Genomic DNA, 12,457 nt, shown 5'->3' on the forward strand with positions numbered 1-12,457 from the left:
AGATGTTGGATGTGATAGGTCAAGTCATAAAGTATGATAGTCAAATGTCATAGTCGTACAGGCTCCGCCCTCAGATTTAAAAATTCGTCAAAAGTATATGGAATGACATAGAAAATTTAAGAACACCCACACATTTTTTATAGCGTATCGATATACGGTTTTTGAAATAAAAGATTATGAATGAATTAGAGGAATAAAATGATTTATGGATGAGAGAGAAAAAATGAGTGGTTGAGATTTGAGGAAATAGAAAAAAATAAATGGTTGAGATTTAATGGTATTATAGGTATATTAGGTAGAGATCTTTATATTAGTGAACAAAGAAGAAGGATAATTTAAGTAGTTAATTACTTAATTGAGATTTGAAAAAGACAAAATATTTTATAAGATATTATACTAGATTTTAGGCCCGTGTCAAATACACGGGCTTACAAACTTATCAATATTAGATGTTAATTTATTATGATTTAAAATTTAGTTTACAACTTTTAGTAATAAAAAATCGATCTATATTATAAAACTTTGAGTTTTATAATGATATATTTTTTAAAATATGTTTTTTGAAGTTGTTTACTGTGACATACATAACAATATTTGAATATTACAAAATCATAATTTTTCCATAAAAGTTGTACATCGTAACATACTTAGCGATATTTGATTATTAAAAATCATAATAAGTAATTATCATTTTATTTGATTTATTGTTAGAGAAGGTGATATCACATTCTTATGTTACATTTTTAGAAATTATATCTTATTTTTAGATGAAACATATTTTAAATATTTCAATTAGAATATGATAATGTTATACCCCCTCCGTCCCAATTTAAATGTCTTATTTTTACATGTTTTATTTTTCATTATGTATCATGACATTTATTAAAAAAAACTTTTAAAAAAATGAACATCTATACTCACTTATAAAGCATTTTGGATTTTTATTTATGGAATGTCTTAAAAATTAAGAATTTTTCTTTTTATCCAAAAAACCCCTTTTATTATATATATGGTTCTCAAAATGGTCCTCCACGCAGTACAAAACTAAATTACCGTATCTCTCTTAACTTATAACAAATTGTCACTATTAAAATAAAATTATGTCGCGACTCCCGGGTATTATGCTCATTTACTTTTAAAATAGATTGATTACCTTGAGATCAATATTATTTAATGTCATGAATGGAAGAAAAAATAAATAAATAACGATGCCGATTATAAAATTGTTATTATGTTATACTTACATATGGATAAAGTATATCTTTACAGATATAAATATTCCCCTTAAATTAAGTACATCATAGATATATTATTTTATTTTAGTATTAGTATATATCTACGAAAATATAATAATAGGCGTAAAACTAACTTCTTGATTTTTTTTATGTAATTAATTAATTAATTTTATATTATAAAATTAATTTATGACATCAGCGATTTTAAATTTGATGGAATTGAGAGTTGTGATTGACTAATAAGCTATTAGATCAGTTGTCTTTTAGTATATATAAAGATAAAGATAAAATTAAAGATAACTATAAAGATAAACGGTATTACAAAATCAAAGAATATGATAGTTTACAAAAATCGTAATCTTAAAGTCTATCTAATAAGTAGAGTCTTGTGTTTGTAAAATAATAAATGCTTATATATTAATCCAAAACCAAATTTAAAGATAGTATTTGTTTGTACAATGGATTAGGTTAAAGGATTTGGAGGTGTTTGATGGGTTGGACGGCAATTCCCTGCTGGTAAGGTGTGAGAACCTTTTGTACGCCGGTTTAGATGTGTTTTAGATCTCTTAGGGTTTTGGCCGTAGTAGGCATAATGATAATGAAGGGTTTTCCCCCTTTTATAGCTGCTTTTTCGTGGAGAATAAGTCTCTCACGCGCTTTGTATCTTTGGTAACGATCTCCTTTATTTAAGGAAGTGATATGATCGTATCTTTTCATGTTTATCTTCTTTTCCCTAGGCTATGTGATACCCTGGGTGATCTTTTTAGCCTACCTAGGGTGAGGCTTTATCCTGGGTGACGGTGGGTACACCATCAAGCCCCCAGACTAATAATATGATATGCCAAGATCGTGTTGTTAGTCTTAGCTGAAGAGTTAATTCTAGCCATCCTTCCCCCTGTGTGCAGGGGGTTCGTGACTTATTCCCCAAGTAGGGTTTTTCGGGCCATGTATATCGCTTCTAAGAATAAGGGATTTGATTTGATCTTCTTTCCCTAGATATGGGATTCTTGATAAATGCAAATCTGTTCCTTGTTTATCGAGAGTGAAACGTACCCTTCAAGCATACCCTGCGTGTTTGCATCTGAGAGTCCGCTGTCTTTCAGAAGGTTTTTGAAAGGGACGATTTTGTACTAAAACGAATCTTGAATGGCCCTTTTTGCAAATTGACGGTAGTGCGGTTCATATCCCTATATAAGGTAAGCAATTGGATCCGGGTTTTTGTTTTTCACTTTTGTTGATAGATTCCATAAATAGATGAAGTGGGGTTATCGGAAAAAGAGGAGTGTTTTTTGCAAGCATGGCCGGATAAAGACTATTGGCCAGAAGTTTAAGCTCGGTGCCAGGTCGTATGTGGATATGACAAAAATTCGCCAGTTGGAGTCGGATCTGGAAATCCTACAGCGGCGTTCCTGAAGATTGTGGCACGTCCGCTGGTGTTGCCTCTGTTTCTTCCGACAATTGCTCCTCCGATGTTCAAAATTTGAAGCGAGCTCTAGATATTAAAGATATCCAGCTGCAGACCGCTCGAGACGGGATGGTGAATAGAGAAAATCAGTTGCAACTTCTTCGTTCCGATCTATCAGCTCTGTAGGTGAAGTATAAGAAGGTAATGACGAAAGTAATTCCTTTTGGACACCACTTGACCAAGGTGAATCCACTTTACGGGAAATCTCTTGTCGACCAAGCTGCTTATGAAGATTTTGATATTTATAAAATATGCCCGGTTTCGTCGGTTGGGTCATAGTCATGTTTTCGGATTCTTCATCCGATTTTTTTAGGTTTTGTACTCGGATTCTTCATCCGGTTTTTGGTTTGGTTTTTTTTTTGTACCCGGATTCTTCATCCGGTGTTTAGTGGTATACTCGGATTCTTCATCCGGTTTTTAGTTATCGGGTGTTTTATTACCCGTTTCGTAATATTAGCTTTTGTAGCTTTCATCATTTGCCTTGGTTGTTGTTGGATTACTATCACCATATATGCCAATTTACTGTCTTGACGGCTTAATTGATGGCTTTCCTTAGTTGTATACATGAGCTTGTATCGTGCCCTGTATTATTGTGGGAGTTTGCCTTTTTCCCCTTTCACTCATATTTACCTTTTTCAGGATTTTGTTGTATGCACTTGCTTTTTCAGCAGTTAGGCATAAGCTTTGATAAAATCATAGGAGTATGATTTTGAAATGCCATTGCCTTGTTTGGCATTTTTGGGCATGCATTCTGTTATAGTCATGACTTTATTATAATATGTTTTGCCTTTTTTGGCTTTTCGAAACTACGTGTGTGAGGTTGCGATCCTTCTTCACCATGAATCATAGTTTTTGTACACCGGAGGGTTTGTAACCCGTCCTTGTATTAGTCCGGTAGGCGTCCCCACCATTCTTTAATAGTGTACTTTAATAGGATATGTTGTAAGAGTTGGAGATCTTCTCTCCTTTTCTCTTGTTCAACAATAGAGTATTTATTTGCACATAAGAGTTGGAGATCTTCTCTCCTTTTCTCTTTTTATTTATGCATATACATATATATTAGATATATATATATATATTTGTTTAACAATAAAACTTACGCAGATTTGTTGCATTCCATGTCCTGTCGACGGGGTTGCCATCTCTCATTGAAAGCCTGTACGCACCATTTCCGATGACTTTATCGACTTTGTATGGTCCTTCCTACGTTGGCCCCATTTTCCCCAGGTATTCTACCTGGCTTGCGCTGTTGAGCCTGAGGACGTAATCACCGACTTTGAAGCTGTCCGGGTGAACTTTTTTGTTGTAATATTTCTCAATTCTTTGCTTATACGCAGCCTCTCTTATTGAAGCAATTTCCCTTCTTTCCTCTAAGAGGTCGAGGTTTATCCGCATTTCTGTGTTATTGTCTTCTTCATTGACATTTGTCGTTGGACATGTGGAGACTTGTATTTCCGCAGGTAAGACTGCTTCTGATCCAAAGGCTAGGGAGAATGGGGTTTCCCCATTGCTTTGCTTGGGTGTTGTACGATGTGCCCAGAGTACCAATGGTAATTCATCCACCCAGCCACTATGGCTACATCCCAGCCTTTTTTCCATGCCTTTCACAATCTGTTTGTTGATTGCTTCTACTTGTCCATTCCCTTGTGGGTGATATACTGATGTGAAGGATTGCTTTATGTTTAGCCTTTGACACATTTCCGTGAATGTACCCTCCGTAAATTGTTTTCCATTGTCTGAGACTATCACTTGTGGTAGTCCAAAGCGGTATATTATATATTCCCAGACGAAATTCTCAACTGTTTTTCCATTTATGGTTGCCACAGGTTTTGCTTCTACCCATTTTGTGAAATAATCAATAGCCACAATTAGAAATTTTACCTTTCCTGGTGCTTTGGGTAGTGGCCCCACTATGTCAATTCCCCACTTTGTAAATGGCCATGCGGATGTTACCGATGTCATATCTTGCTTTGGTAGTCTGGGGACGTTTGCGTCTAGTTGACATGCTTCACAATTTTGCAAAAGCTTGTCTACGTCTCTGTGCATGGATGGCCAAAAATACCCCAGGCGCAGTGCTTTTGTCGCCACTGACCTGGGTCCTGCGTGTAGTCCACAGATTCCTTCATGGATTTCGAAAATTATTGTTTCTACCTGTTTGGGTCCCACACAGCGTAGCCATGGGGTCAAAAATGCCTTCTTGTAAAGGTTCCCATCCATCAACTTGTATTGTGGAGCTTTGATTCTTATTTTTCTTGCTTCGTTTTCATCTTCTGGCAATATTCCGCTCACCAAATCTTCAGTATCGGTGTCATATAGTTTTTTCCTTCTTCTTTAACTAAATCATGCACCTGCTTCTCGTATATGGATCTTTCTTTCAGGACCTCTATTAGTACTTTCTTCCCAGGTGTTCAAATGTTAACGAGGCTAGCTTGCTTAGAGCATCGGCTTTTTTATTTTGATTTCTTCGTATGTGCTCGATGTCGAAACTTGCAAATTGCTCGATTAATTCCTTTGTTTTTCCCAAGTATAGCTTTATGATTTCTCCCTTGGCTTCGTATTCACCTTTGACTTGGTTGGCTACGAGCTGGGAGTCCACGAAAGCTTTGATGCTTCTGATTTTCATGTCTTTGGCCAGGTCCAATCCTGCTATCAATGCCTCGTATTCTGCTTCATTGTTCGTTGTTTCAAACTCGAATCTTAGGGCATATGTATATTCTTGCTTGTCTGGGCTTACTAGTCGTATTCCGGCCCCGCAGCCTTCTGAACTTGATGCTCCGTCAGTGTATAATTCCCAGGTTTCAGAATCTGCTTCCCCAGTCACTGTGAGTGTCGTGGATTGAGTTACTGAATTTCCAGTTTCCCGTATTTCAGTAATTGGTAGGATCTATCCTTTGACTGCGTGCCTTGCCCTATACTCGATATCATATGCTCTTAGCTCGATTGCCCATTTTGCCATTCTTCCAGATTTTTCTGGTTTTGTTAAAACTTGTCTCAGTGGTTTGTTTGAGAGTACCACAATTGGATGCCCTTGGAAGTACCTGCGTAGTCTTTTTGCTGCGTGAACAAGTGCTAACATAAGCTTCTCCATCTCTGGGTAGTTTGCTTCCGCTCCTTGCAGTATTCTGCTTATGAAGTAGATTGGCATTTGTTTTCTTTCCCTTTCTGTTAATAGGACTGCACTTACGCATTCGGCGGAGGCTACAAGATATATGTACAGGGTCTCTCCTTTCCTTGGGGATGTCAAGGTGGGGAGTTCTGCTATGTGCTTTTTCATTTGTTCGAATGCTTCATCAGCCTCCTTTGTCCACTCGAACCCTTTTTTGGCCCCGCAGCTCTTTAATGTCTTGAAAAATGGCAATTGCCTGTCCCCACCTTTTGAAAGAAAGCGACTTAATGCTGCGAGTTTGCCGTTTAGGCTTTGTACCTCTTTTACTGTCTTTGGAGCTGGTAGCTCGAGTATCTTGTTTACCTTAGATGAGTTTGCTTGGATTCCCCTATCCGAGATATAGTACCCTAGGAACTTCCCAGCCTCCATTCCAAAAGAGCATTTTTTGGGGTTGAGCTTCATTTTTATCTTTCGCAGTGTCTCGAAGGTTTCTTGGATGTCTGCAAGTAGTTCTTCCTCCGTTCTGCTTTTGATGACCATGTCATCTACGTAGACCTCTAGGTTTCGCCCAATTTGCTTGTGAAATGCTTTGTCTACGAGTCGTTGGTAGGTTGCTCCTGCGTTTTTTAGTCCAAATGGCATCTTTGTGTAGCAGAATGTTCCTTTGCTTGTATGAAAAGATGTCTTTTCTTCATCTTCTTTAGCCATTCGTATTTGATGGTATCCTTTATAGGCGTCTAGGAAGCACTTCCATTTATGCTCTGCCAAAGATTCAACTTTCCAGTCTATATCTGGTAGTGGATAACAGTCTTTTGGACATGCCTTATTTATGTCTGTGAAGTCTACACACATTCTCCAGCCTCCGTCTCCTTTCTTCACCACTTCCGGCTTTTAGAAGCTCGTTTACTTCTTTGCATGCTGCCTCATCTCGGTCATTCGATAAACTTCTTTTCTTTTGCCTTACAGGTTCCATGCTTTTTCGTTCATTCAACCTGTGTTTCGTAACAAAGGTCTGTTCCCCTAGGGTGAGCACCCTGGGGACCCCTGTCATATCCGCGTATTCCCATGCGAATATGTCGAGGTTTTGTTGCAATAATTTGAGTAACTTCTTTTTGAAATCTTCTGGCAGCCCTTTCCCTATGGTAATTAATTGATCAGGAAAGGCTGGGTTCACAAGTACATCGTCATTATCCTGAGCCTGATCGCTCTGGCAGGGTGTCTTTACTTCTTCTGGTTCCTCCTTTGATTTTTTGACCTCACTAATTTGTTTAGTTTGGTCGTAACTTGATTTTATCATTCCGACGCCTGATTTCGTTTGGAATAGTACCATGGCGTAGACTGTGGAAGGTACCATCTCCATTTGTTGTATTGCTGGTCTTCCCAGGAGAAGGTTGTATGGTGAGGGTGCTCGTACTACAGTGAAGTCTAGGGTTTCTGTCCGTGCAAAAGGAAGGGTTCCCTAGGGTAACATCGAGATCTATTTCCCCCAGGGGCCATACGCGGTTTTCAGCGAATCCTGCGAGTGGGCCTGTAGGGTTTGTCATTTTTGCCTTTATTGCTTCTGGTAATTGCAGGAAGCAATGTTCATAAATAATGTCGCATTCGCTTCCATTATCGATATATACTCTTTGTACTGAGATATCGAATATTTGTGCTTGTATTATTAACGGATCTTTGCTGGCTTTTTTGTCTCCCAAAACTGGAAAACATAGATCTCTTGACTGGATTTGCGAGTCTTCTGGATCTTTTCGTTTCATGCTTGCTTTATTAGGATCTTTGCCGGCATACATTATTTGGATCTGAGCGTTAAATTAGGGAATCTGACCGTTTTTGTGAGAAAAATTTTCCGGATTTTAATCTTTTTTTGTGTAAAATTTTCCGGACTTGAACCTTTTTTTTATGAAGGTTGTGGTGATGAGTAGCGATTGTCCTGAGGATGGCGCTAATTGTTTGTACAATGGATTAGGTTAAAGGATTTGGAGGTGTTTGATGGGTTGGACGGCGATTCCCTGCTGGTAAGGTGTGAGAACCTTTTGTACGCCGGTTTAGATGTGTTTTAGATCTCTTAGGGTTTTGCCCGTGGATCTTGTATGTGTTTTAGGGTTTTGGCCGTAGTAGGCATAATGATAATGATTAGGGTTTTCCCCCTTTTATAGCTGCTTTTTCGTGGAGAATAAGTCTCTCACGCGTTTTGTATCTTTGGTAAAGATCTCCTTTATTTAAGGAAGTGATATGATCGTATCTTTTCATGTTTATCTTCTTTTCCCCAGGCTATGTGATACCCTGGGTGATCTTTTTAGCCTACCTAGGGTGAGGCTTTATCCTGGGTGACGGTGGGTACACCATCAGTATTGATCCAAATTAAAGCTACGTGTGATTTTTATTTTTATCTTTTTGAAATTCTTTATTTTTATCTTAATTAAAATAATTCATGTAAAAAATAAATGATGACATCATCAAAAGTCAATTTGATAAAATCGAGAGCTGTGATTGGTTAATAAGCTATTAGATCAGTTATCTTTTAATATATATAAAGATAAAGATTAGATGGTTAATGATATATCATTGGTATATTATAGTTTGCGATCATATTCAAAAGTTTACGACACTACTTATTGATGCGGAAAAGTTGGACAAACATGTTTCGGATCAATTTGATCACTTTGTTTACCACACCATTCACCCATTCAATCTGTTTTCACACATCATTATTTATGGTTATGACAAGTCATACCCTGGTCATTATAAATGTTACTCATGTGATAACCATTTAAATTGAAAGAATCACGGGAATAAAAATTAAGTAAAAAGTAAACATATATTCAATAATAAAGGAAAATATATTTGGACAGAATTATTTAAGAAAATATTACAATATGCTCAGCTAATGCTTTCTATTCTTTGTACCTTTAGGATTACAAAAATATTCGTAAGATATATAGTGAAATCACAAATGTTACTGTATTAAATATGTCTTCATAATAAGCTTAGGGTATTTTTGTTTTTTTTTTAATGTAAGTAAAAGATGATGTCATAATAATTTACTTTATTAATATAAGAGATATAGTTATTGGTTTGTTTTATGTTTTGTTCTATGTTTTATTATAGTTATTGTTTTTACACTTTATTTATTTTAATTGTGAATTTCCTTTTTGCAATTTTAAACTTGAGTTCGAAGATTTGATGTATATATTGTTTGTATCCAAAATGTATTTCGCGGGAACTTTCAGGTAAATTATTAGTGGACAACAACAACAACAACAACTGTACCCAATCCCTGAGCGGGGTATGAGGGAGGTGAGCTGTAGACAGTCTTACCTCTACCCAAAAGTAGAGAGACTGCTTTCATAAGGACCTCCAGCCAGGAAGATGTAAAAGCCGTAAAAGGGTAAAATGTTTATACCTGTCTGTCGAAAACATAATAAGACAATATACATGTTAGCTGGGTCCGCCGGGTATGCCACCTTAAGAGTAGGGAAGGATAGCAAACGTACGACAACAAAACCTTAGCACAGTACATAAACTCTAGCAACCATAGTACGCAAATAACAGCATAAAATGTAGGAGCATAAAAAACAAAGCCTTCAGCAAGGACAACCATACCTATACATATGAATTGACTAAAAACTAAGGGGATTAAACTATTTCTAAACAACCTACGGAGCAAAGTACCTTAGGCCGCTAAGGTAAACTAAATCTTAGTCTAGTCACAAAACGCTCACAAAACGACAAAGGTAACTTACACACCTAGTCCTCTAGAACTGTCTGATGAGTACACCCGACAACAAAAAGAATAAGGAAAAGTAGTAACAAGCAACCTAGATAACTAAAAGCACAGGTTTAACAAAACTCATATGATAACAACCAAATAGAACGTAGACAAATTTAAAAGTGTTTCAGAATAAAGCCCATCCTACCTACATATATCCTAGTGCCCTATGGATCCAAGGAAAAATAACGGGTGGTGCGCAACCTATGAAACACACTAATTTAGCCGTCTAGCTAGATTAAACCTAGTCCTCTCCCAAGTTTCCAAAACCCCTAAACTAGTCTTAGACCTCTAATAGCACTCATCGGTCATGTCCTCCAACAGGCAGAGCATTTTGGGGCAGCCAAGAGTAACCTCCCCCCTCGATTTTGGCCTCCCTCTACTCAGGCCAAAATCACTACGGAGGTTACTGAGAACCAAAGTCTACGAAAAAAAAGTCTACAAACCTATTCCCATATGCCTTACACTCACTGACCACCTCCTCCATCCGGAAACTCCATCGTAACCTTCGGTATTTTGTCCTTCCACCTCCGTTGACCTACCTCTCCTCCTATCAGGTCAAAGCCTTCTTTGGCATTGAGTCACCTATGTTGTGCCGACTTCCCCGGTCAAACCAACACAAACCACCTTAGGCAAGGCAATATGGGAAAAAGATGTCGATCGAAGTCCTACATGAGTCAAAACCTACCCTAATCCTCTACTCTAATCCTAGTCCTCCAGACCGTCCTATTCGACGTCATGTCCTCCGACAAACCAAGTTCTATTAGGTCCTTCGCTAATCGGTCCTCCCACCTCATCTTAGGCCTTCCCCTTCTTCGTGTGCCTTCGACGTGAATAGACTCCGCTCTTCTTAGTGGTGTTGTTCGATCCCTTCTCCTAACATGGCCAAACCATCTTAGAAGAAGGGATCAAACAGCACCACTAAGATAAATTATTAGTGGATAATGGTAAAACTAGTTTTTAAGGTTTACAAGGCAAATCTTTATATTAAACAGGGAGAACTCCATTAAAAGAAACTTTAATATACGAAATCTTTATATTAAGAGGAACCTATTCTGAAATGAAATCTTTTAATATACGAAACCTAAATAGATTCCCCTTAATAAGAATTTTGTATAAAAAAAATACATTTTTATGAACTTATCCCTATTAAATAAAACAACATTGTTATGTGTTGGATCATGGATTCGCCGAGGGACTCAGCGAGTGACTCGTTCAGCGAGCACATGCATCTGCAAGCATGATCTATCTTCAAAGTCTAAAGGATATGTTCAATGACTCATCACCCAGTACTTGTAAGTCAAATATGAGCGGGAATTTAAAGAATAGAAGAATGGTCCCAAGGACACGTGTTGAAAGATCAAGATGAAGCCATGTGACCTTGTACTATTTCTGTGCAATGGAGTTTTTCTTTCATACCGTTTTTGGAAACAAACAAGATGGAGGAAAGAGACTTCTGCAGATCTGAATGATCCACCAATAGATAGTTGACAACCTTCATGTGTCAACATCTACTAGGGTTGTCATGTGATTCCTTATCTGCCTATAAAAGGAGTCACTTGACCTAGCCACCAAAATGTTGGTGTGTTCCACAGTTTTTACTTTATTCTCTTTATTTATTTGTTAAGTTTTTGTGTGTTCAAAAACTTAACGAATCTTTTCTGTTTATTGTTGTTGTAAAACAACCATCCATGTTTTCATCGTTTAGTTTGAAATACATATAAATAAACAAAGTTCTTTACTTCTCGTCTCCATTCTTGTTATTTCATATTTACTTTATAAGTTAGTTAATCAAACACAAGTAGTGCATTCGAGGACCATCATTATGACATCATTTTTTTCACAAAAATAACTTATTTGTTACCCTTAAATTCTTTCTTAAGATTTAGTTTTTTTTATTTAATTTATTTATGATGTCATAAATACTTTTCTTTTTAAAATATTTTCAACTTTTATTTTTTATGATGTTATTATCTTAATATGCTTTTGTTTTTTTAAAAAACTCCAAAAGTTTATATATGGTATTTTAAGTTGCATCATCTAAATAACTTTGTCCTAATAGATTTTCAAATTATCAGCATATTATGCGTTTCAATAAGCTAATGATAAGACATACTATTTCGAGGTCATAATTACCATTGGATTGTCGCAATTTCAGAGATATGTTTTTATAAAAATAAAAAGTTTATTAATATGCACGGCTAGTAGTAAATAAAGAATCAAGAAAGTAAAAACGAGTGGGTTTTCTGCCGTGTCTGAATGATTTCTAGCCGTTTAACCATAACCGCCATACTCCTCCTCCGCGTATAAACCCTAATAATTTCCATGTATATCTATAATAAGTTAATAACAATTCTATATCGATAGAAATTCGAAACCCCCAAATTATAATCTCTGAAGCCTTCTTTAATTCCTGTTAATTGCTTAGTTTCTTGTCTATCAATCACTCTTTTTTGCAGGATCTGTTGTCATACATATACATATATATATAAATCTACCGCCACATTCTGCTGCACATAAACCCTAATTTTTATATACTCATTAAGCCCTCTTTAATTTCTGCTATTTGCTTCTTTTATTGATCTTTTTTTTTGTTGCAGGATTTGTTGTTATATATACATTCATTATTCATATTAATTTCTTTTTATTGATCACTTTTTTTTTCTTTTTGCAGGATCTGTTGTTATAATTACCAATTCATATTATTATATATATATATAGGGGAAAGACAATTTGAGACCAACTAAAAAAAGTCCAAAAAAGGACCATTGATTTTCGTAAGTTACACACCACCATTGTGATCTACCATGATATACAAGACTTTTTTGTAAAAACACTAAGACTTTCAAGCGACGGGCCCACAGAAAAATCATGTGTAAGTT

This window comes from Erigeron canadensis, chromosome 7, assembly GCF_010389155.1.
Source record: "Erigeron canadensis isolate Cc75 chromosome 7, C_canadensis_v1, whole genome shotgun sequence".
Taxonomy (NCBI): domain Eukaryota; kingdom Viridiplantae; phylum Streptophyta; class Magnoliopsida; order Asterales; family Asteraceae; genus Erigeron; species Erigeron canadensis.